Source organism: Ranitomeya variabilis, chromosome 4, assembly GCF_051348905.1.
Source record: "Ranitomeya variabilis isolate aRanVar5 chromosome 4, aRanVar5.hap1, whole genome shotgun sequence".
NCBI classification, from domain to species: domain Eukaryota; kingdom Metazoa; phylum Chordata; class Amphibia; order Anura; family Dendrobatidae; genus Ranitomeya; species Ranitomeya variabilis.
This window is the reverse complement of record NC_135235.1, coordinates 520,404,185-520,427,603: the sequence shown is the minus strand read 5'-3', so window position 1 is coordinate 520,427,603 and position 23,419 is coordinate 520,404,185. Positions and strand designations below refer to the sequence as shown.

General features: G+C 44.3%; 1 protein-coding gene and 1 pseudogene across 3 annotated transcripts in view; one reads left to right on the top strand and one right to left on the bottom strand.

Moving 5' to 3' along the window:
- RIMS4 (regulating synaptic membrane exocytosis 4) overlaps window positions 1-23,419 on the bottom strand; it is a 1,070,250-nt gene that overhangs the window by 270,467 nt on the left and 776,364 nt on the right. The window lies entirely within an intron of this gene.
- Window positions 10,870-18,686, top strand: LOC143767013 (cleavage and polyadenylation specificity factor subunit 5 pseudogene; annotated as a pseudogene).

The window sequence follows — 23,419 nt, the reverse complement described above, 5'->3', positions numbered from 1 at the left end:
CGTGACGTCGCAGCGTCGTATGAATATCGCTCCAGCGTCGTAGACTGCGGTCACACTTTGCAATCACGGCGCTGGAGCGATGCCGAAGTCCCCGGGTAACCAGGGTAAACATCGGGTTACTAAGCGCAGGGCCGCGCTTAGTAACCCGATGTTTACCCTGGTTACCAGCGTTAACGTAAAAAAAACAAACAGTACATACTCACATTCCGGTGTCTGTCCCCGGCGTTCTGCTTCTCTGCACTGTGTAAGCACCATAGCCGGAAAGCAGAGCGGTGATGTCACCGCTGTGCTCGCTTTCCGGCCGGCAGGCGCTCACACAGTGGAGAGAAGCAGAACGCCGGGGACAGACACCAGAATGTGAGTATGTACTGTTTGTTTTTTTTACGTTAACGCTGGTAACCAGGGTAAACATCGGGTTACTAAGCGCGGCCCTGCGCTTAGTTACCCGATGTTTACCCTGGTTACAAGCGAACACATCGCTGGATCGCTGTCACACACAACGATCCAGCGATGTCAGCGGGTGATCAAGCGACGAAAGAAAGTTCCAAACGATCTGCTACGACGTACGATTCTCAGCAGGGTCCCTGATCGCTGCTGCGTGTCAGACACTGCGATATCGTAACGATATCGCTAGAACGTCACGAATCGTACCGTTGTAGCGATGGAAATTTCACTGTGTGACGGTACCCTTACTGTTCCTCATAGCCCAGTTATAGATAAATGAGATTAAATAGAGCAATAGGCAGCACAAAACATGAAAAATGGGAGTTACTCCTGACAGACCATTCATTTCAATTTGGACAGTTAAAATCCTGATTTCCAATATTACAAGATCACTGAGCTGGAAGCACTTTTGGGTTGCTGAATGAGGCCATTTACAGAAAAAAAATGTGTTTTTTTTTCTTCTACTGCGTCTTCGGTGTCAACACCTAATCTCATAGGCCACGTGCACACATTCAGTATTTGGTCAGTATTTCACATAGGTATTTTAAAGCCAAAACCAGGAGTGGAACAATCAGAGGAAAAGTATAATAGAAACATGTTACCACTTCAGTATTTGTAAGCCAAAACCAGGAATGGGTGAAAAATACAGATGTCAATAATGACCAAATACTGAATGCATACCTCCCAACTTTTGAAGATGGGAAAGAGGGACAAAGTTAGAGGCGCGCAACGCACGCCGTGGCAAATTTTAGGCCACGGCTCTGACCACACCCATTCATAATTAGTCACACCCATATCCACATCCCAACCACACCCATTTAGCACTGCTGATCACACTGTTTCATATAAAATAATTATAAACCAAAAAATATGGCCACACAGTGCTCCATACTGTATAATGACCGCACATGATGCTCCATACTGTAGAATGGCCACACATGATGCTCCATACTGTATAATGACTGCACATGATGCTCCATACTGTATAATGACTGCACATGATGCTCCATACTGTTTAATGACTGCACATGATGCTCCATACTGTATATTGGCTGCACATGATGCTCCATACTGTATATTGGCTGCACATGATGCTCCATACTGTATAATGACCCCACATGATGCTCCATACTGTATAATGACCGCACATGATGCTCCATACTGTATAATGACCGCACATGATGCTCCATACTGTATAATGACCGCACATGATGCTCCATACTGTGTAATGACCGCATATGATGCTCCATACTGTATAATGACCCCACATGATGCTCCATACTGTATAATGACCCCACATGATGCTCCATACTGTATAATGGCCCCACATGATGCTCCATACTGTATAATGACCGCACATGATGCTCCATACTGTATAATGACCCCACATGATGCTCCATACTGTATAATGACCCCACATGATGCTCCATACTGTAATGACCGCACATGATGCTCCATACTGTATAATGACCCCACATGATGCTCCATACTGTATAATGGCCACACATGTTGCTCCATGCTGTATAATGACCCCACATGATGCTCCATACTGTATAATGACCGCACATGATGCTCCATACTGTATAATGACCACACATGATGCTCCATACTGTGTAATGACCGCACATGATGCTCCATACTGTATAATGACCGCACATGATGCTCCATACTGTATAATGACTGCACATGATGCTCCATACTGTATAATGGCCACACATGATGCTCCATACTGTATAATGACCGCACATGATGCTCCATACTGTATAATGACTGCACATGATGCTCCATACTGTATAATGACTGCACATGATGCTCCATACTGTTTAATGACTGCACATGATGCTCCATACTGTATATTGGCTGCACATGATGCTCCATACTGTATATTGGCTGCACATGATGCTCCATACTATATAATGACCCCACATGATGCTCCATGCTGTATAATGACCCCACATGATGCTCCATACTGTATAATGACCGCACATGATGCTCCATACTGTATAATGACCGCACATGATGCTCCATACTGTGTAATGACCGCACATGATGCTCCATACTGTATAATGACCCCACATGATGCTCCATACTGTATAATGACCGCACATGATGCTCCATACTGCATAATGGCCCCACATGATGCTCCATACTGTATAATGACCACACATGATGCTCCATACTGTATATTGGCTGCACATGATACTTCATACCGCATAATGGCCACACATAGCTACTCCTACACACGCGGCTGCGCTCCGTACACTTTGCACACACGGCTCCGCTCCGTACACACGCGCTCCGCTCCATACACCTCGTACACACGTGGCTCCACTCTGTAGACCTCGTACACACACGGCTCCGCTCCGTACACCTCGTACACACACGGCTCCGCTCCGTACACCTCGTACACACACAGCTCCGCTCCATACACCTCATACACATTCAGCTCCACTCCATACACCTCATACACACACGGCTCCGCTCCATACACCTCGTGCACACACGGTTCCGCTCCATACACCTCGTACACATTCAGCTCCACTCCACACACCTCATACACACACGGCTCCGCTCCATACACCTCGTACACACACGGCTCCGCTCCGTACACCTCGTACACACACGGCTCCACTTCCTACACCTCATACACACACGGCTCCGCTCCCTACACCTCGTACACACACGGCTCCGCTCCATACACGTCGTACACACACGGCTCAGGTCCATACACCTCGTACACACACAGCTTCACTCCATACACCTCGTACACACACGGATTCGCTCCGTACACCTCGTACACACACGGCTCCGCTCCGTACACCTCGTACACACACGGCTCCACTCCGTACACCTCGTACACACACGGCTCCGCTCCATACACCTCGTACACACACGGCTCCGCTCCATACACCTCGTACACACGGCTCCGCTTCGTACACACACGGCTCCACTCCATACACCTCGTACACACACGGCTCAGGTCCATACACCTCGTACACACACAGCTTCACTCCATACACCTCGTACACACACGGATTCGCTCTGTACACCTCGTACACACACGGCTCCGCTCCGTACACCTCGTACACACACGGCTCCACTCCGTACACCTCGTACACACACGGCTCCGCTCCATACACCTCGTACACACACGGCTCCGCTCCATACACCTCGTACACACACGGCTTCGCTCCATACACCTCGTACACACACAGCTTCGCTCCATACACCTCGTACACACACGGCTTCGCTCCATACACCTCGTACACACAGCTCAGCTACATCCACACTGTACACTTCCTGACTCCACACAAGGCAGCTTACCTCATCCAGCAGCACCATCGCAAGTTGGCAACCAGCACAGCCGTCCTGCAATCCACGGAGGTCCCGATCATGTGACCCCCTGACTCCTCCCCCCTGTGACCTCATCACAGGTCCTCCTCTCCTGTGAGCAGGGAGCAGCCAATATGTTGTGTGCTGTGCTCAGGCAGCTCTGCGGATGCAGCGATGAGGCTGACCGGCTGATATTGCACGCACACCTCCCAACCACTGCAGGACAACTAATGTCCTGCCCGGGATCGCGGGGCTGACTGTCAAAATCGGGACAGTCCCGCTGGATCCGGGATGGTTGGGAGGTATGCTGAATGTGTGAACATGGCCATAGACTGAGTTAAGTTACAATACCATGGTTGCACATAGCCATATCCATTAATGGTTTTACACCTCAAAATCCTGTAAAAGCAATCTGTCTAGCGATTTAAAGTGATTTTTTTTAACATTGGTTTTCAGTAGCACATGGCTCACCTGCCTCCCAGCTTCCTGCTTACCGGTGAAACTGTGCACTTCTGATTGATTCACAATACAGACCAGCAGCAGTGATGTGCGATATCTGATCCTGCAATCAAAGGCAGGTTAGCTTCCGCAGCATCAGACAAGCACCAGAGTACTGAAGCTTGCCGGATCCAGTGATACAGCCAGCTTCAGAGCAGCTCTTAAATACTCTATAGCAAAGAGCTTGCAAATCCTGTACTCCTTGACTAGGTAACCCAGGCCACGAGCAGCACATAATAGAATTAAAGCACTACTTCAGCATTTATTTTTTGCTTCAGTAGTATCACTAATCCATACTAATTCTGGCCCTAGCAATATACAGTGGGCTACAATTTTGTTTCTGTTTGTTTCTGGTATCCTTCGACAGCTCTTTGGTCTTCACCATAGTGGAGTTTGGAGTGCCAGAAATCTTGCATGTTTTTAGGTGACCAAATACTTATTTTCCACCATAATTTGCAAAAATATAAGTTGCCAAATCAGACAAGGTGATTTTCTGGATTTGTTTTCTCATTTTAACTCTCATAGTTCTGGTCTACCTATGATGTCAATTACAGGCCTCTCTCAACTTTTTAAGTGGAAGAACTTGCACAAATGGTGGCTGACTAAATACTGTTTTTCCTCACTGTACTTTACAGTCCCTGTTTTCTACTCTTCCCAGTGCTGCTTCAGTCTTGCGCAGTTAAATTGATAAAGTGTGCAAAGTTGCAAACTGTAAAGCGCTCCGGAATATGTTGGCACTATATAAATAAAAGATTATTATAATTATTATTATTATTGTGACTGCAGCTTCTGATTGACCAAAAGTCAGAGATAACGGTCAGAACCTCTCAATGTGAGTCTATGAGAACCTCGTTCTGGCTCTTATAGACTTACACTGAGAAGTGACTTCTGCGTCGCCCAGCAAACACTGGAGCAGTCCGGCATGTCACAACCTGCAGAAGAAGACTGCGGTGGCGTAGATAACAGAAGAATATGATAGCTGGTAAGTATAGTACTAGGTGCAGGGAATTTAGATTAGTGATGCCACTCCAGCCGTGAAATAAAAAAAACTGGACTGGTGCTTTAAAAATCCCGCCATTCTTTCAAAGTTGTTTGTTTTTAAGGCACATAGAAGTTTCACAAAATAAAGACTTTGAGAAAAACACTCTAAGGATGGTTTACATGGGAACAATTCTGCCTAAAATGAGCAGCAATTGACTACATACGTGTTGACTAGCTCTTTTTTAATGGCCCATATACATGGGCCAACACAACTACATGGGGAGATAATGACCATTAACATGATTTTTCTGTCCCCATGCTGTATGCATGATGTTGGTAGCACATTGATTGTTAAAATGTGCTGCTGAAAAAGAGGATAGATCCTGCATGAAAGATCCAATTAGCCATAAGCGAGTGTTTTAATTGGCTGATTGACAGCATGTGACACCAATAAGGATGTCAATGTACAATCCGTTCTGTACAGCACTGCGCATGTGTAATGACCAGGCCGAACGCTCCCTGCTATCCACACCCACATGGTGTCCGCAACCGAAGGAATTATGACTCACACCGGTCTTGGGTATAACAGTGGTAGGTGTCGAGTTCCTGCCACTGCACAGGGGGAATCTCGTACCATGTCTGCTGCAGTCTCCCATTCTCCTCCAGCCGCAGTGGAACCTGCTCAGCAGAGACCTCAGTCCCATCGTCTGGCTCTGGCTCAGCCTGATACTGTGCGAATGGTTACTGTTGCCTTTCCAGGCTCTGCCCTTGTAGCCAGCACTGGTCAGCAGCAAGCACGCTTTCCTGGGACTAAGTCCTGCTTTTCACGCACTGAGCATGCCCACGGGAGGACCTCTCATTGGAGGTCAGGGGTCACACGCTCAGGTCCTGTAGCAGCTCCTATTGATCCACAAGGAAGGTTCTGTAGAGCTGCAACTATAAAATGTTTGCATGGCCGCATGGCCATGCGCTAGTTTCAAATGTGTTTGACTTATGCCAGTGGATACTATACCACTCTTTACATATGTGGTTTGAGGCTTTAGCTTTGGGACTGTACACTCAGGCAGGCAGCTAGCGTCAGTGGGGGCAATTAGCCTTGGCTTAGCATCTGGTTCCTTCATGTGTGCGGTTAGCACAGAAGAGTTCCAGAGCAAGCACAACCCTTAGCTAGGGTAATAGTTTTGTGTACAGCGTGGCTCTGTGAGTCAACAGAGATCACTTCCAGTTCACACGGGGTGAGGCTTAACCCACGTGTGAGCTCAGAGGTTATCCGCCGTTACTTTGCAGCAAATATCTCTGCACGGTAGACCCCGGGCTGCGAACGCACCTTGTAGCTACCTATCTATACTTGGTGCGTTCTGCTAGCCCTAACAAACAGTTGCTTTTACTTCAGCAGGAACGGAAATTATAACTTGGAACAAATAAGGAACAGTCTCTCATGGATAGGCCACAGCAATTACAGTTCACACTTAGATGCTGAGATGTGATTGGGGTCTGGAGTAGGGTTGAGCAACCTTTACTTTTATAGGATCGGGTCGGGTTTCACGAAACCCGACTTTTTCAAAAGTCGGGTCGAGTGAAATCGGCCGATCCTATAAAAAAGTCGGGGTCGGGGTCGGCCGAAACTCGAAACCCAATGCAGTGCATTGGGTTTCCAATGGTTCCCAGGGTCTGAAGGAGCAGAAACTCTCCTTCAGGCCCTGGGATCCATATTTAAGTGTAAAATAAAGAATTAAAATAAAAAATATCGCTATACTTACCCTCTGACGGGCCCTGGTACTAACCGGGAACCTTCCTTCCTTAGAATCAGCCTTCCAAGACCTTGCGGTGACGTCGCGGGGACGTCACGGCTTGTGATTGGTCGCGCGGCCCCCATGTGACCGCTCGCGCGACCAATCACAAGCCGCGACGTCACCGTGACGTCACCGAAGGCCCTGGAAGGGCTGATTCTTAGGAAGGAAGGCTGCCGGAACGAAGCCGAGGGTGAGTATATTCCTATTAGGTATATACTCACCCTCGGACACGCCCTGCTTCTTTCTGGCAGCCTTCCTTCCTAAGAATCAGCCCTTCCAGGGCCTTCGGTGACGCTACGGTGACGTCGCGGCTTGTGATTGGTCGCGCGAGCGGTCACATGGGGGCCGCGCGACCAATCACAAGCCGCGACGTCCCCGTGACTTCACCGCAAGGTCCTGGAAGGCTGATTCTAAGGAAGGAAGGTTCCCGGTTAGTACCAGGGCCCGTCAGAGTGTAAGTATGGCGATATTTTTTATTTTAATTCTTTATTTTACACTTAAATCTGAATTCCGATACCAATTCCCGATATCTTAAACATATCGGGAATCGGTATCGGAATTCCGATTCCAGATTCAGAAGATCGCCGACCTCATGGCCGACCCCACACAGGGGTCGGGTTTCATGAAACCCGACTTTGCCAAAAGTCGGCGACTTCTGAAAATTGCCGACCCGTTTCGCTCAACCCTAGTCTGGAGCTTTAAGAGCACTCAACAGTGTCTTTTGATAGCATACAGAAGGAGGTTGATGCAGCAATTAGAGATTATAGACCTGTACTCGGGGTTAGCTACACAGTGTCACGGCATGCGCACAAGTACTTATAGGTGAATGTAAAATCTGAGGTGATTCCAGTCAGAAAGACTTTAGAATGATGTCTGTAGAGGTTTTAGAGGAAACCCAGGCCTGCAGATCTTGTAGTAAAAACAGCCTCCATGTGTGTTCTGCTGTCCCTGAGGGCATCCCTCAGACTAAAGAAAATTCTAGACTTGCCTGGAAAATGGCTCCTCCTATTGACCATGTGACTAGGAGGTGGCCAATAGGACACTGAATTCACATCTCAGAGCCTTACAAAACAATAATTATGAGTCATTGTACACTTTCACCATTAACCCCTTAACGACCGCCGATACGCCTTTTAACGGTGTCCGCTAAGGGTACTTAAACCACAGCGCCGTTAATTAACGGCGCTGTGGAAAAAGTGAATAGCGCCCCCCAGAGTCGGATTTTCTCTGGGGTCTCGGTTGCCGAGGGTAGCCGAGACCCCAGAGAACATGATTCGGGGGGGTTTTACCGACCCCCGAGTTGCGATCGCCGGTAATTAACCGTTTACCGGCGGTCGCAACAAAAAAAAAAAACGCGATTAGCCATTTAATTTCTCTGTCCTCCGATGTGATCGCACATCGGAGGACAGAGAAATAGGGTCCCCGATTGCCCCCAATAGCCCCCCAATACTCACCTATCTCCCCCGGTGCTCCTCGTGGCTCCCGATGGGCGCCGCCATCTTTTCTCCGGGGAAAAAATGGCGGGCGCATGCGCAGTGCGCCCGCCGCCCGGCACCCGGAAGATCTTTGGGGTCTCGGCTGCTGGGGGTAGCCGAGACCCCAAAGAACATGATCGGGGTCGGTTTTTACCGACCCCTGTTTTGCGATCGCCGGTAATTAACTGTTTACCGGCGACCGCAAAAAAAAAAAAGCGATCTGTAAGTCTCTGTCCTCTGATGTGATCGCACATCATAGGACAGAAAAATAGGGGGATTCGGGGACCCTATCATACTTACCCGGTGTCCCTGGGTCCTCCTGTGTCTCCTCCTGCCGGCCGGCTTCCTTCTTGGGAAAGAAAATGGCGGGCGCATGCGCAGTGCGCCCGCCATCTCCTGCCATCTGCCGGCCGGCAGGAGAGACGAGTTGGGGCTAAAATTAGGGTTAGGGTTAGGGCTAGGGTTAGGGCTAGGGTTAGGGCTAGGGCTAGGGTTGGGGCTAAATTTAGGGTTAGGGTTAGGGCTAGGGTTAGGGTTAGGCTACTTTCACACTAGCGTTTTTTGGCTTCCGTGGCAATGCGTCGTTGGAGAAAAAACGCATCCTGCAAAAGTGCTTGCAGGATGAATTTTTTCTCCATTGACTTGCATTAGCGACGCATTGCGATGGATTGCCACACGTCGCATCCGTCGTGCTTTGGCGGACCGTCGGCACAAAAAAACGCTACATGTAACTTTTTTTGTGCGACGTGTCCGCCATTTCCGACCGTGCATGCGCGGCCAGAACTCCGCCCCCGCCTCCCCGCACCTCACAATGGGGCAGCAGATACGTTGAAAAAACAGCATCCGCTGCACCCGTTGTGTGGCGCTTACAACGCTAGCGTCGGTACGTCGGCCTGACACACTGCGATGGGCCAAGTACAACGCTAGTGTGAAAGTAGCCTTAGGCTTCTTTCACACTTGCGTCGGTACGGGGCGGTCGCAATGCGTCGGCCCAACATACCGACGCACGGTGTGAAAATTGTGCACAACGTGGGCAGCGGATGCAGTTTTTCAACGCATCTGCTGCCCAGTCTATGTCCTGAGGAGGAAGGGGGAGAGTTACGGCCACGCATGCGCGGAAATGGCGGACGCGACGTATAAAAAAAGGTTACATTGAACTTTTTTTCTGATGACGGTCCGCCAAAACACAACAGATCCAGTGCACGATGGACGCGACGTGTGGCCATCCGTCGGTAATACAAGTCTATGGGCAAAAAAGGCATCCTGTGGGCACATTTGCAGGATCCGTTTTTTGCCCAAAACAACAGATTGCGACGGATGCCACACGACGCAAGTGTGAAAGTAGCCTTAGGGCTAGGGTTAGGGTTGGGGCTAAAGTTAGGGCTAGGGTTAGGGTTAAATTTAGGGTTAGGGTTGGGGCTAAATTTAGGGTTAGGGTTTGGGCTAAAGTTACGGTTAGGGCTAGGGTTGGGGCTAAAATTAGGGTTAGGGTTAGGGTTGGGGCTAAAGTTAGGGTTGGGGCTAAAGTTAGGGTTAGAGTTGGGATTAGGGTTAGGGTTTGGATTAGGGTTGGTATTAGGGTTACGTTTGGGATTAGGGTTGGGATTAGGGTTACGTTTGGGATTAGGGTTGGGATTAGGGATAGGGTTGGGATTAGGGTTAAGGTTAGGGTTGGGATTAGGGTTAGGGGTGTATTGGGATTAGGGTTAGGTTTGAGGTTAGGGTTGAGATTAGTGTTAGGGGTGTGTTGGATTTAGGGTTTTGATTAGGGTTATGGTTAGGGTTGAGATTAGGGCTGTTTTGGGGTTAGGGTTGTGATTATCGTTAGGGTTGTGATTAGGATTATGGATCGGGTTGAGATTAGGGTTAGGGGTGTGTTGGAGTTAGGGTTGGAGTTAGAATTGGGGGGTTTCCACTGTTTAGGTACATCAGGGGGTCTCCAAACACGACAGCCGATTTTGCGCTAAAAAAGTCAAATGGTGCTCCCTCCCTTCTGAGCCCAAACAGTGGTTTACCCCCACATATGGGGCATCAGCGTACTCGGGATAAATTGGACAACAACTTTTGGGGTCCAATTTCTCCTGTTACCCTTGTGAAAATAAAAACTTGGGGGCTAAAAATCTTTTTTGTGGGAAAACAAAATATTTTTTTATTTTCACCACTCTGCATTATAAACTTCTGTGAAGCACTTGAGCATTCAAAGTTCTCACCACATATCTAGATAAGTTCCTTAGGGGGTCTAGTTTCCAAAATTTGGTCACTTGTGGGGGGTTTCTACTGTTTAGGTACATCAGGGTCTCTGCAAACGCAACATAACACCCACAGACAATTCTATCAAAGTCTGAATTCCAAAATGGCGCTCCTTCTCTTCCGAGCTCTGCCGTGTGCCCAAACAGTGGTTTACCCCCACATATGGGGTACCAGCATACTCAGGACAAATTGGAGAACAAATATTGGCATCCAATTTCTCTTGTTACCCTTGTGAAAATAAAAATTTTGGGGCTAAAAAATCTTTTTTGTGGGAAAAAAATATATTTTTTATTTTCACTACTCTGCATTATAAACTTCTGTGAAGCACTTGGGCATTCAAAGTTCTCACCACATATCTAGGTAAGTTCCTTGGGGGGTCTAGTTTCCAAAATGGGGTCACTTGTGGGGGGTTTCTACTGTTTAGGTACATCAGTGGCTCTGCAAACGCAACATAACGCCCGCAGACCATTCTATCAAAGCCTGCATTCCAAAATGGCGCTCCTTCCCTTCCGAGCTCTGCCGTGTGCCCAAACAGTGGTTTACCCCCACATATGGGGTACCAGCATACTCAGGACAAATTGGACAACAACTTTTGGGGTCCAATTTCTCTTGTTACCCTTGTGAAAATAAAAACTTGGGGGCTAAAAAATCTTTTTTGTTAAAAAAAAAATATTTTTTATTTTCACGACTCTGCATTATAAAGTTCTGTGATGCACTTGGGCATTCAAAGTTCTCACTACACATCTAGATAAGTTCCATGGGGGGTCTAGTTTCCAAAATGGGGTCACTTTTGGGGGGTTTCTACTGTTTAGGCACATCAGGGGCTCTCCAAACGCGACATGGCGTCCGATCTCAATTCCAGTCAATTTTGCATTGAAAAGTCAAATAGTGCTCCTTTGCTTCCGAGCTCAGCCATGCGCCCAAACAGTGGTTTACCCCCACATATGGGGTGTCGGCGTACTCAGGACAAATTGTACAACAACTTCGAGGGTCCATTTTCTCCTGTTACCCTTGGTAAAATAAAAATTTGGAGGCAAAAAGATCATTTTTGTAGAAAAAATGCGATTTTTTTATTTTCACGGCTCTACGTTATAAACTTCTGTGAAGCACCTGGGGGTTTAAAGTGCTCACCACACATCTAGATAAGTTCCTTAAGGGGTCTAGTTTCCAAAATGGTGTCATTTGTGGGAGGTTTCCACTGTTTAGGCACATCAGGGGCTCTCCAAACGTGACATGGCGTCCGATCTCAATTCCAGCCAATTCTGCATTGAAAAAGTCAAACGGTGCTCCTTCACTTCCAAGCTCTGCGGTGCGCCCAAACAGTGGTTTACCTCTACATATGGGGTATCGACGTACTCAGGAGAAATTGCACAACAACTTTTGTGGTCTAATTTCTCCTGTTACCCTTGTGAAAATAAGAATTTGTGGGCGAAAAATCATTTTTCTGAAAACAAATGCGATTTTTTTATTTTCACGGCTCTACGTTATAAACTTCTGTGAAGCACTTGGGGGTTCAAAGTGCTCCCCACACATCTAGACAAGTTCCTTAAGGGGTCTAGTTTCCAAAATGGTGTCACTTGTGGGGGTTTCCACTGTTTAGGCACATTAGGGGCTCTCCAAACGCGACATGGCGTCCGATCTCAATTCCAGCCAATTCTGCATTGAAACAGTCAAACGGTGGTCCTTCACTTCCAAGCTCTGCGGTGCGCTCAAACAGTGGTTTACCTCCACATATGGGGTATCGGCGTACTCAGGAGAAATTGCACAACAAAATTTGTGGTTAAATTTCTGTTTTTACACTTGTGAAAATTAAAAAAAATGGTTCTGAAGTAAAATGTTTGCAAAAAAAAGTTAAATGTTCATTTTTTTCTTCCACATTGTTTCAGTTCCTGTGAAGTACGTAAAGGGTTAATAAACTTCTTGAATGTGGTTTTGAGCAGCTTGAGGGGTGCAGTTTTTAGAATGGTGTCACACTTGGTATTTTTCTATCATATAGACCCTTCAAAATGACTTCAAAGGTGATGTGGTCCCTAAAAAAAACATGGTGTTGTAAAAATGAGAAATTGCTGGTCAACTTTTAACCCTTATAACTCCCTAACAAAAAAAAAATTTGTTTCCAAAATTGTGCTGATGTAAAGTAGACATGTGGGAAATGTTATTTATTAACTATTTTTTGTGACATATCTCTCTGATTTAAGGGCATAAAAATGCAAAGTTTGAAAATTGCAAAATTTTAAAAATTTTCGCCCTATTTCTGTTTTTTTTCATAAATAATCGCAAGTAATATCGAAGAAATGTTACCACTAACTTGAAGTACAATATGTCACGAAAAAACAGTCTAAGAATCAGCGGGATCCGATAAAGCGTTCCAGAGTTATAACCTAGTAAAGTGACAGTGGTCAGAATTGTAAAAATTGGCTCGGTCATTAAGTACCAAATTGGCTCTGTCACTAAGGGGTTAAAAGATGCCAGAACACAGCAAATGAGAAATACATTGCATCTAAAATGGAGGTGACTGCAAATGGAGAATTACAGCTCACAAATGCAGGGAATAATGTAGAGGAGCAGTTAGAGAGTGAGCTGTAGTGTACAGAAGCTACTCACAATGCAGGATTACTTAAAGGGAAGGACACACTCTCGACTGGGTCACTGCATATGCTTTGGATTTAAATTAGACATGACACCAGAGACAACTAGTAGCATCAGCCATAAGCATGGAAATGCTCTAGACTTCTGGCTGTATTACAACTCCTTCTCTTTGCACTTAATTGATGTTTCCAGTGGTCTCTGACTATGCTGATCTGATAGATGGTACGTCTTTGAATTTTGTGTGCCATTCTTCTTAGAAACTTATGAAGAAATTGACAATTGGGTGAGATCATTCCAGTTGTCAACGTAGTATATCCCTGCACCATTTGATGTCAGCACTCACCAGTGTCAGAAAAGTGTGGAAACAACCCAAACCCCAATGGCAATACCGAGCTGTCAATGTATTCATAAATATGCAGAGGAACAGCACCACACTGGGAGGGAATTCTATCTTTTCTTTTGAAAAAAAAAAAATAGTCTACAAACATGTACAAAATGTACTAAGTGTTTTTAGACACTTTTTACACCTTATTTGAAAAAATGTGAAAATTTGCCACAAAAGGGGGCATAGTAAGTGGAGTCGTAAAATGAACCATTGTGCATGTGCCATTGTTTGAGCGCAAAATATTGATGTAAAGTAAACCAACTAAGTGGCATAAGAAAAAAAAAAACAGTGTCTAGCGTATTTAGCAAGGCGAGCCAAATTTATTACATAGAGTTTGCCAGTGTGATCATTTTTTTTTCTGCCTGTCTGGTTTAGTTTTATGCTGTATAACTTTAGGACAGTAATAATAAATCTGCCCCAGAGCTCTAAGAAAAGATGCCGCATAATTCCATGGGGATTTACAGGTACTTACTGAATATATCAGGAAATGACAGGTCCTCTTTAAATATGATGGTACTCATCTGACCAGCGAGAAATTAAAAATATTGTCGCACCATAAGAACCATTACTCTTCAAGCAAGCTTTCTGAAAGTGTTGTACAGTTTTATGTTGTAGCTAAGACTTGTTGACTTCTCTGATGGCAGGGATCTATAAGAATGCCACAGTTTGCCTATCCACTTTAGAATACAACTTCACTCGTACCCACACAGCTCTTCACAGTGCTATGCCACCCTACAGCTTCCACCGACCAACTTGCCCATATCCTTATTCTTCTAAAGACTAACATCTCTTACTATCTGAACCACTCACTACCATCTCCATGTCTTTCTCATGCTGCACCAGAGCTCTGAAATGCTCTATCCCTGACAATCAAACTAATTCCTAGCAGCTTTATGATTACCCTAAGGGTGCATTCACACATCCGTGTGAAATGTATGTGTGCTGTCTGATTTTTTGGCTTGTGACCATGCAGCTTTACACCTTTATTTATTATAAAAGATGACTGGACCGTGCACTATAAGAACATTTTACCTTGTATGCCACCCTTAAAGGGAATCTGTCACCTAATATTGGGCCTTTAAACGGCGGACACCGCCATCAGGGGCTTATCTACAGCATTCTGTAATGCTGTAGATAAGCCCCCGATGTAACCTGAAAGAGAAGAAAAAGAGGTTAGATTATACTCACCCAGGGGCGGTCCCGCTGCGGTCCGGGTCCGATGGGCATCACGGTCCAGGTCCTCCTATCTTCATACGATGTCGTCCTCTTCTCTGCTTCCTGTCACGGCTCTGGCACAGGCGTACTTTATCTGCCCTGTTGAGGGCAGAGCACAGTACTGTAGTGCGCAGGCGCCGGGCCTCTCTGACCTCTCCCGGCGCCTGCGCACTGCAGTGATTTTCAATTATAGCACTTCTTTACTCTTTTCCTACTTTGCTTTTATTTTTGCTTTTTCGACGTTTTGACATAGCCATATGAGGGCTTGTATTTTGAGACACCATTTATGTCTTCACAATATAATGTATTGAAAAACAAAGAAATAAATCCAAATCGTGTGAAATGGTAAAAAAAACAACAACTTAATTCCGTCATTATTTTTGTGGGTTTTGTTTTACGGTGTATATATGGCATTTCAAAGAACCTGGCAACTTTTTTTCTCTGCTAATGGTTTCTTTTTGGCATTTAACGTATAGTTATATTTTGATGGATCAGAATTTTATCGATGTGATAATACCAAATATATTTATTTATTTATTTAAAATTAGAAAAGAGGAGTATTTTAAGCTTTTATGTTTTACTTTTTTAACTTTCTAAAAAATATATTTTTTAGTCTTCTTAGGTGACTTGACCCTATGATTATTTGTACTATTTTCTGAAATATTAATGTATTGTATTATTTGATCACGTATACTATCCTGTATACTGCAATAGTAATGTACTGTAAGTATATAGTGTGAGGTAGCGCTCCCTGAGTGTGTTGGGGGACACTCGTTGGGCAACAGGATTAAAGCACTCAGGCACGGTTTCTCATGTGCATGTGCCATTGGAAAGTTAGCCATTTGAATTCTGATGTCAGTGATTGACAGAGACATTTAAGTGGTTGCAGAAATCAGAACTGTGTAACAGTTGGCATCTGACAGGTATAATGCGGGTTCAGTTCCTCATCCTGCTCCATCCTTCCCATGTGACCATATGACATATCTTTACGTTATATGATCGAAAATAAAATACATTATTGGCATCTTAAGTTACAAGCCGTCTGTTGCAGTAATGTTGTCTTAAGAGTCTCAGATACAAGGGAAAATAATACAAAAAATTCCAGGCTTGTCTGTGTGTCATATGCCTGATTCAAGCCATTAAACTCCGCTAAGGCTACATCAATCTAGAACATTACTGAAGAAAATAGGCTCTACTGTATTGTGGATATCATGAAGATGCTTGAATTATGAGTAATTCATATAATAGATGAGGCTATAAAAATGACAGCAATATCATGTGTTGGCTTTAGTAAACAAGAGGTAGCTCAGAAGTTAATAGGAAGACAGCAAAATTATAGAGTAAGTGGCAAATAAATCTTGTTTTGGAAAGTAATGTCAGCCATATAACACCTATATTGTTATAGCTGTGTCCATAATGGTTATTTCCTTTTGCATGATGCCACAGACATGGTGCTACCTTAAGGTAGCTTCCCACCAAGTTACCAGAAAATCCAAAAGATAGACTATATTCAATGCACCAGAGTTAGTTCATTTCCTTTATTTCCAAAATGCATCATCTAGCAATGTTGCAGCCAACAAATGGCCTTTTTCAAGCACAAACAGGTTTATGGAACGTTCGATCTGTCTGTAACAAACTTTCATACATCCATGATCTCATTACTAAGAAACTTTTCTTCCTTGACATCACCAAAACCTGGCTCACCCCCTCTGACACAGCCTCCCCAGTTGCAATTTCTTATCCTGGATTCCACCTTTCCCACACCCCCCACCTCAGCAGCAAGCATGGTGGAGGAGTTGGTTTTCTCCTGACATATAACTGTTCCTTCACCCAAATTCCATTGCCACCCTCCGTTATTCTCCCCTCTTTGGAGGTGCACTCAGTGCGCATCTACTCCCCCTCCACCCGCGGCTATTAACCAGTTAAATGACGCTGTCAAACTCTGACAGTGGCATTTAAATAGCGCTTCCAGCCATCAGGCCGGAAATACGCACACCGGTGACCCCGTCAAGTGATCGCAGTTCACCAGTGTGTTGGCATGACAACCTGAGGTCTCCTGGAGACCTCTATGGTTGTCAGTGCCAGCTTTCTGTGAGTGCCACCCAGTGGTCGGCGCTCATAGCAAGTCAGTAAATCTGCTATATAGAGGCAATCTGAACATCGTCTTTATGTAGCAGAGCCGATCGGGCTGTGGCAGCTTCTAGTCTCCTATGGAGACTATTGAAGCATGCCAAAAGTTAAAAAAAATGTTTTTAAAAATATGAAAAGAATAAAAAAATCTAAAAGTTCAAATTACCCTCCTTTTGTCCCATTCAAAATAAAACAACAAAAATGAAATCAAATATACACACATTTGGTATCGCCGCATTCAGAGTCGCCCAATCTATCAATGAAAAAAGGATTAACCTGATCGCTAAATGGTGTAGTGAGAAAAAAATTCAAAATGCCAAAATTACATTTTTTTGATCATCGCAGCATTGCATTAAAATGCAATAACGGGCAATCAAAAGATTGTATCTGCATCAAAATGGTATGATTAAAAATGTCAGCTCGACGCACAAAAAATAAGCCCTCACCCAACCTGAGATCACGAAAAATGGAGACGCTACGGGTATTGGAAAATGGCGCAATCTTTTTTTTTTAACAAAGTTTGGAATTTTTTTTCACCACTTAGATAAAAAAAGAACCTAGACATGTTAGGTGTCTATGAACTTGTAATGACCTGGAGAATCATAATGGCAGGTCAGTTTTAGCATTTAGTGAACCTAGTAAAAAAAATTCAAACAAAAAAACTGTGTTGGATTGCACTTGTTTTGCAATTTCACCGCACTTGGAATGTAGTACACGACATGGTAAAACCAATGGTGTTGTTCAAAAGTACAACTCGTCCTGCAAAAAACAAGCCCTCACATGGCCATATTGATGGAAAAATAGAAAAGGTATGGCTCTGGGAAGAAGGGGAGCGAAAAATGAAAACGCGAAACCGAAAAAAGCTGCGGGGATAAAGGGGTTAAGGTTATTGTACTTGTTTTTTATTAGGTATACCCCCTTTTTACATGTAGTGCGCCATGAAATCAATCAAAGTTCTATGCTGTGGGATTTCTCCCCTGCAACATACAGACACGCATATCCATAAACAATGGGAAATAAAATAATTATCGAGATTCTAAGCAGGTTTATAACAAATAACATTTAACATGTTAAACATTTTGGATTTCCAACTGTGGCTGCGCGGTTCCAGCGGATGCGAGAGGAGTTTGACAAGATTGGAATGAGGCGCATGGTGGAGGGCGTCCTGATCGTCCACGAGCACAGATTGCCCCATGTGCTGTTACTGCAGCTGGGAACCACCTTTTTCAAGCTGCCTGGGGGAGAACTCAACCCCAGAGAGGATGAAGTAGAAGGGTTAAAGTGTCTCATGACTGAGATCCTCGGCCGGCAGGACGGGGTGCAGCAGGACTGGGTCATTGATGACTGCATTGGGAACTGGTGGAGGCCAAACTTCGAACCTCCACAGTATCCATATATTCCTGCACATATCACAAAGAACACAAGAAGTTGTTCCTGGTTCAACTTCAGGAAAAAGCGCTATTTGCAGTTCCGAAAAATTACAAACTTGTTGGGGCCCCTTTGTTTGAACTGTACCACAATGCCCCCGATTACGGCCCCATCAACTCCAGCCTTGCGCAGCTCCTTAGCAGGTTGAACTTCATTTACAACTGATGGTGGCGAGAGCCGGGTCCCATGGTGCGGGTAAGCAGTCTCTGTGAGATCAGCTTTATCATGCGGGGAGCCGAGGCGGAATCATTGTTGTTCCTGGCATTTACCTGACTTGCTGCTGTGACATTGGATTTCCAACTGTCCCAACACATAGAACGTAAAGGTGAGGAATAAGATTGTTATGTAATTCCAGTGCCTCCTCCCGAAATGTTAACAGATTAATAACCTAACTGGGAATAGGTTATAACAATGAAAATAATATCTAAATCTGGCCTCATTTCTAAGTATCACAACTCTATTTAATCATCTATCATACCTATTTATATTCTATGTTCCTCTGTAATCTATTTAAATCTTACCCAGTTTTCATCTGCATTCAACAAGTTTAGACAAGGCTTGGTAATATTCATTTCATTATCTCTTCAGCAGCTGTTACAGTGTTTGAGCACAGGATTTTCAAGCCGCTAAGCACAAAGTGGTTTGCGGTCATGGAACAGGTATTCTTCACTGTCTAACAATTTTAATTGCCCTGGTTAAATCTTTAAGATACCAAGATCATGCTACGTCAAGTATTTAGAAAAGAGTTAAAAAAAGAAAAATCTAGTAAAACTATTAGTGGTGAATGTGATAGCTTCTATGCCCTGCCTGTAAAAAAAAGTGAATCTGATATCACCCTACTAACATAGGAAACTATGTACGGTATATCACTTTGAAAAAATATTTAGATATTAAATAATAGTATCTTTTTCAGCCCTATTACATACATCTAGAGGAAATGAGGAAGCAGTAGTTCTGACTTCCTCCGGATGTAGGTGATTTGACCAAAGGTGGGAAGAGTGAATCCAGTACTGACTGGCTGCAGGGATTGCGTGACAACAATGTTATGTGATCCCAGGAGAGCCAGTGCCAATAGTACCACTGAGAAGGGGTTGTACGAGTAGTGGATAACCCCTTTAAGTGAGTAGTAGGCATCAACTTGTTTCCGGAGAGGTGTGTGCCATTGGTCTGAAAACTGGAGCAGTTCTGAAAGCTCTACAGTTGTCTTATGAAGTTAAGACAAAGAAATGCCAGTTCTGTCTGTAGCGAGAGAGAGAGCTATAAACTATGTGTGATTTCAGTTCTGTCAGTAACGAGAGAGAGCTATAAACTATGTGTGATATGTGAGAGAGACAAATTTGACATTATCTGGGCATGTGAATCTTTACCCCTGAATGAAGTAATAAATAGTACATTGGGGTTATGTGACCCATCATTCCTATGGGGAGCTTAGTCAACGTGGGCAGACTTTAGCCCTTACTTAGAAAATGAATGATCTGCCTACTCTGTGATCTGGAAATAAGGGTGATATCCAATTCTAAGAAGGCAGTGGATTGATGGAACTAGAGAGAAGGCATTAGCCCGATGTGCAATGCATTAAGCAGAGCGTTTACATCCTATCCTTTGGTTGGGCAAAAATAAGCAATCACAATAGGCAAAACCTCATACTTGGTGGACTTTTGGTGTTTCTCATGATTTACTGGTCCCAGTAGATGACTGCTGAGAAGTGAATAAAGGAGTTACGTGTTGCAACTATATAGTGTTCTTTATTACCAAGTGTAAACTGCAACCACCAAGCTAATTATGCCACTCTGATTGCTTGTAACTATCAAGAATTTTTGCATCTTTTACTAAGGAAATAAAGCCATTTATTCAGCTGGTACATTCTGCATTCCTTTTTAAAGAGAAACACTAATTACAAGACTATGTCAACTACTTTGAAATTCAAAACATCATACAAAGTCCAACATTTTGTAAATCTATAAAAAAAAATGTGCGCATTTATCCATTGTTTTCTTTAGCAGATTTTTAAGTACATTATTTTACTGTATAAGTTTACAATAAATATTGAGCTGATTAGTAAATACTACTTTATGCATTGATGCTTACTTTTTCCCCATAGGAATTCTGAAAAAAAATTTCTATACCAGACTAACGAAAATTGCAGCTGCGTTCAAGCTTCAAAACTGTATGTCTTTTTTTGTGGCAAGTTTCACTCAACAAAATACAAAGTCTGAACCAAGCCCAACTCTTGTATATGTCTGTATTTATTATGGTTTGCCCAACATGTTGCATATGATGAGTGTATGATCCTCAAAAAATCACCTCCAACTAGGCTAAATGTATGCCTTTTCCAGGTAAATGGATCCTCAACAGCGACACGATTCATAGGAGCACTCTACAGCACAACAAACTTTCAACAAAATATTACTCATCAGGAGACGTAACAAAAATGTTTTCATAGTTTTACTTTAAGAAACTGAAGACATTTCTCACCAGAGATTCGGAATGGATGTCACAATTCATCAGTCACGTCATGATTGAAGTAAAGACCATAAGAAGTCCACTTGCTGCATTGCTAAGTCTTACACTTGTCATTTATATGTATCCTTTAATCAAAGGGTTCTTTCATACATGAGTTTTTTTGGTTTCCGATATTTTTACCAATAGATCACAGACCGTTTACAATCAACGTGCCTTGTCATTTCTCTTTTTTTTTGACAGAGTGACTGTGTCCACAAAAAAACCCAAACATGAGACATGTTCTACTTTGAACCATGTTGTACATCAAATTTGCCATTCAAAGGCAATGATATTGTGAATAAAACAGATGTCATCTGTGTGCTTTCCCTATTTAACTGTTTAATGGCTAGAAAAAGCTTAGAATTTTTTTTCTTCGTATGAGAAAAATGGATGCGACAAGGATTGTAAACACTGACGCACGATTCAAAAATGGGTGCACCACACTCAAAGAAACATGGACCGATTTTCATCCATGAAGAAAAAAATGATGTGCGAAATCGGCCTAACAGGGGTGATGATAATAATAATAATCTTTATTTATATAGTGCCAACATATTCCGCAGCGCTTTACAGCTTAACAGTTTCAAACACAACAGTCATTAAGTAACAACATTAACAATACAATAATTAAAGCAAAATAAGACGACCCTGCTCGTGAGAGCTTACAATCTACAATGAGGTGGGGAGATACAAAGTACAGGTGTGTATTTACAATGATGTATTTACAATGATGGTCCAGCCATCTTCAGGGAGTGGGGGATAGATGGAAGTAGTGAATGGGCTACACACACACACACAAACATAAAATGACTGATTAGGGAACGTGATAGGCCGCTCTGAACAAATGTGTTTTGAGGGAGCGCCTAAAACTATGCAAATTGTGAATGGTCCTAATATCTTGAGGTAGAGCATTCCAGAGGATTGGCGCAGCACGGGAGAAGTCTTGGAGTCGGGAGTGGGAGGTACGGAATAGTGCAGAGGATAGTCGAAAGTCATTTGCAGAGCGCAGAGGTCGGTTAGGCCTATAGACAGAAATGAGGGAGGAGATGAAAGGGGATGCCGCACTGTGGAGAGCTTTGTGGGTGAGAACAAGTACTTTGAATTGGATTCTATAATGAATGGGCAGCCAGTGTAATGACTGGCGAAGAGCGGACGCATCCGAGTAACGATTAGCTAGATAGACAACCCTGGCTGCTGCATTAAGGATAGACTGGAGAGGGGAAAGTTGAGTAAGGGGGAGGCCAATTAATAGAGCGTTGCAGTAGTCCAGGTGGTAGTGGATCAGAGTGACAGTGAGGGTTTTTGCTGTTTCCATAGTGAGAAAAGGGCGGATTCTAGAGATGTTCTTTAGGTGTAAGCGGCACGAGAGGGCAAGAGATTGTATATGGGATGTGAAGGAGAGATCGGAGTCAAACGCAACACCCAGACAGCGCACCCACAGAGAGGGAAACATCAGGTTTAGGGAGGTTAGTAGATGGTGGGAGCAGAAGAAGTTCAGTTTTGGAGAGGTTGAGATTCAGATAGAGAGCAGACATGATGTCAGAGACTGCGGGCAGACAGTCACTGGTGTTTTGTAGTACAGCAGGAGTAAGCTCAGGGGATGACTTGTATAGTTGTGTGTCGTCGGCATAAAGATGGTACTGAAAGCCAAATCTGCTGATGGTCTGTCCAATTGGGGCCGTGCAGAGAGAGAAGGGGCCAAGGACTAAGCCCTGAGGTACCCCGACAGTGAGAGGAAGAGGAGACGAAGTGGAGCCAGAAAACAGAACACTGAAGGAGCGGTCAGAAAGATAGGAGGAGAACCAGGAGAGAGCAGTGTCCTTAATGCCTAGTGACTGGAGCCTAGAAAGTAGGAGAGGGTGGTCAACAGTGTCAAAAGCTGCAGAAAGATCGAGAAGAATGAGTAGAGAGTGGTCACCGTTACATTTTGCTGTCAGAAGGTCATTGGTCACCTTGATGAGTGCAGTTTCTGTTGAGTATAGGGGGCGGAAGCCGGACTGTGAAGGGTCTAGGAGGGAGTGAATGGAGAGGTAACGGGCAAGGTGGGAGTAGAATAGGCGCTCCAAGAGTTTAGAGATTAAGGGGAGGTTGGAGACTGGTCTGTTTTATTTGTTCAAGATGGGTCGAGGGCGGGTTTCTTTAGTAACGGAGTAATGATAGAGTGTTTGAAGGAGGACGGGAAAATGCCTGAGGAGAGTGAGAGATTAAAGATTGTAGTTAGGTGAGTAGTGACGACTGGAGAGAGAGACTGGAGGAGATGAGAGGGAATGGGGTCGATAGTGCATGTAGTCGGACGGGAAGAAGAGAGGAGCCTGGAGACTTCTTCTTATGTGATGGGATCAAATGTGGAGAGTGAGCCAGGGGAGATGCAGATAGGGATGGGAGTCACTGAACTT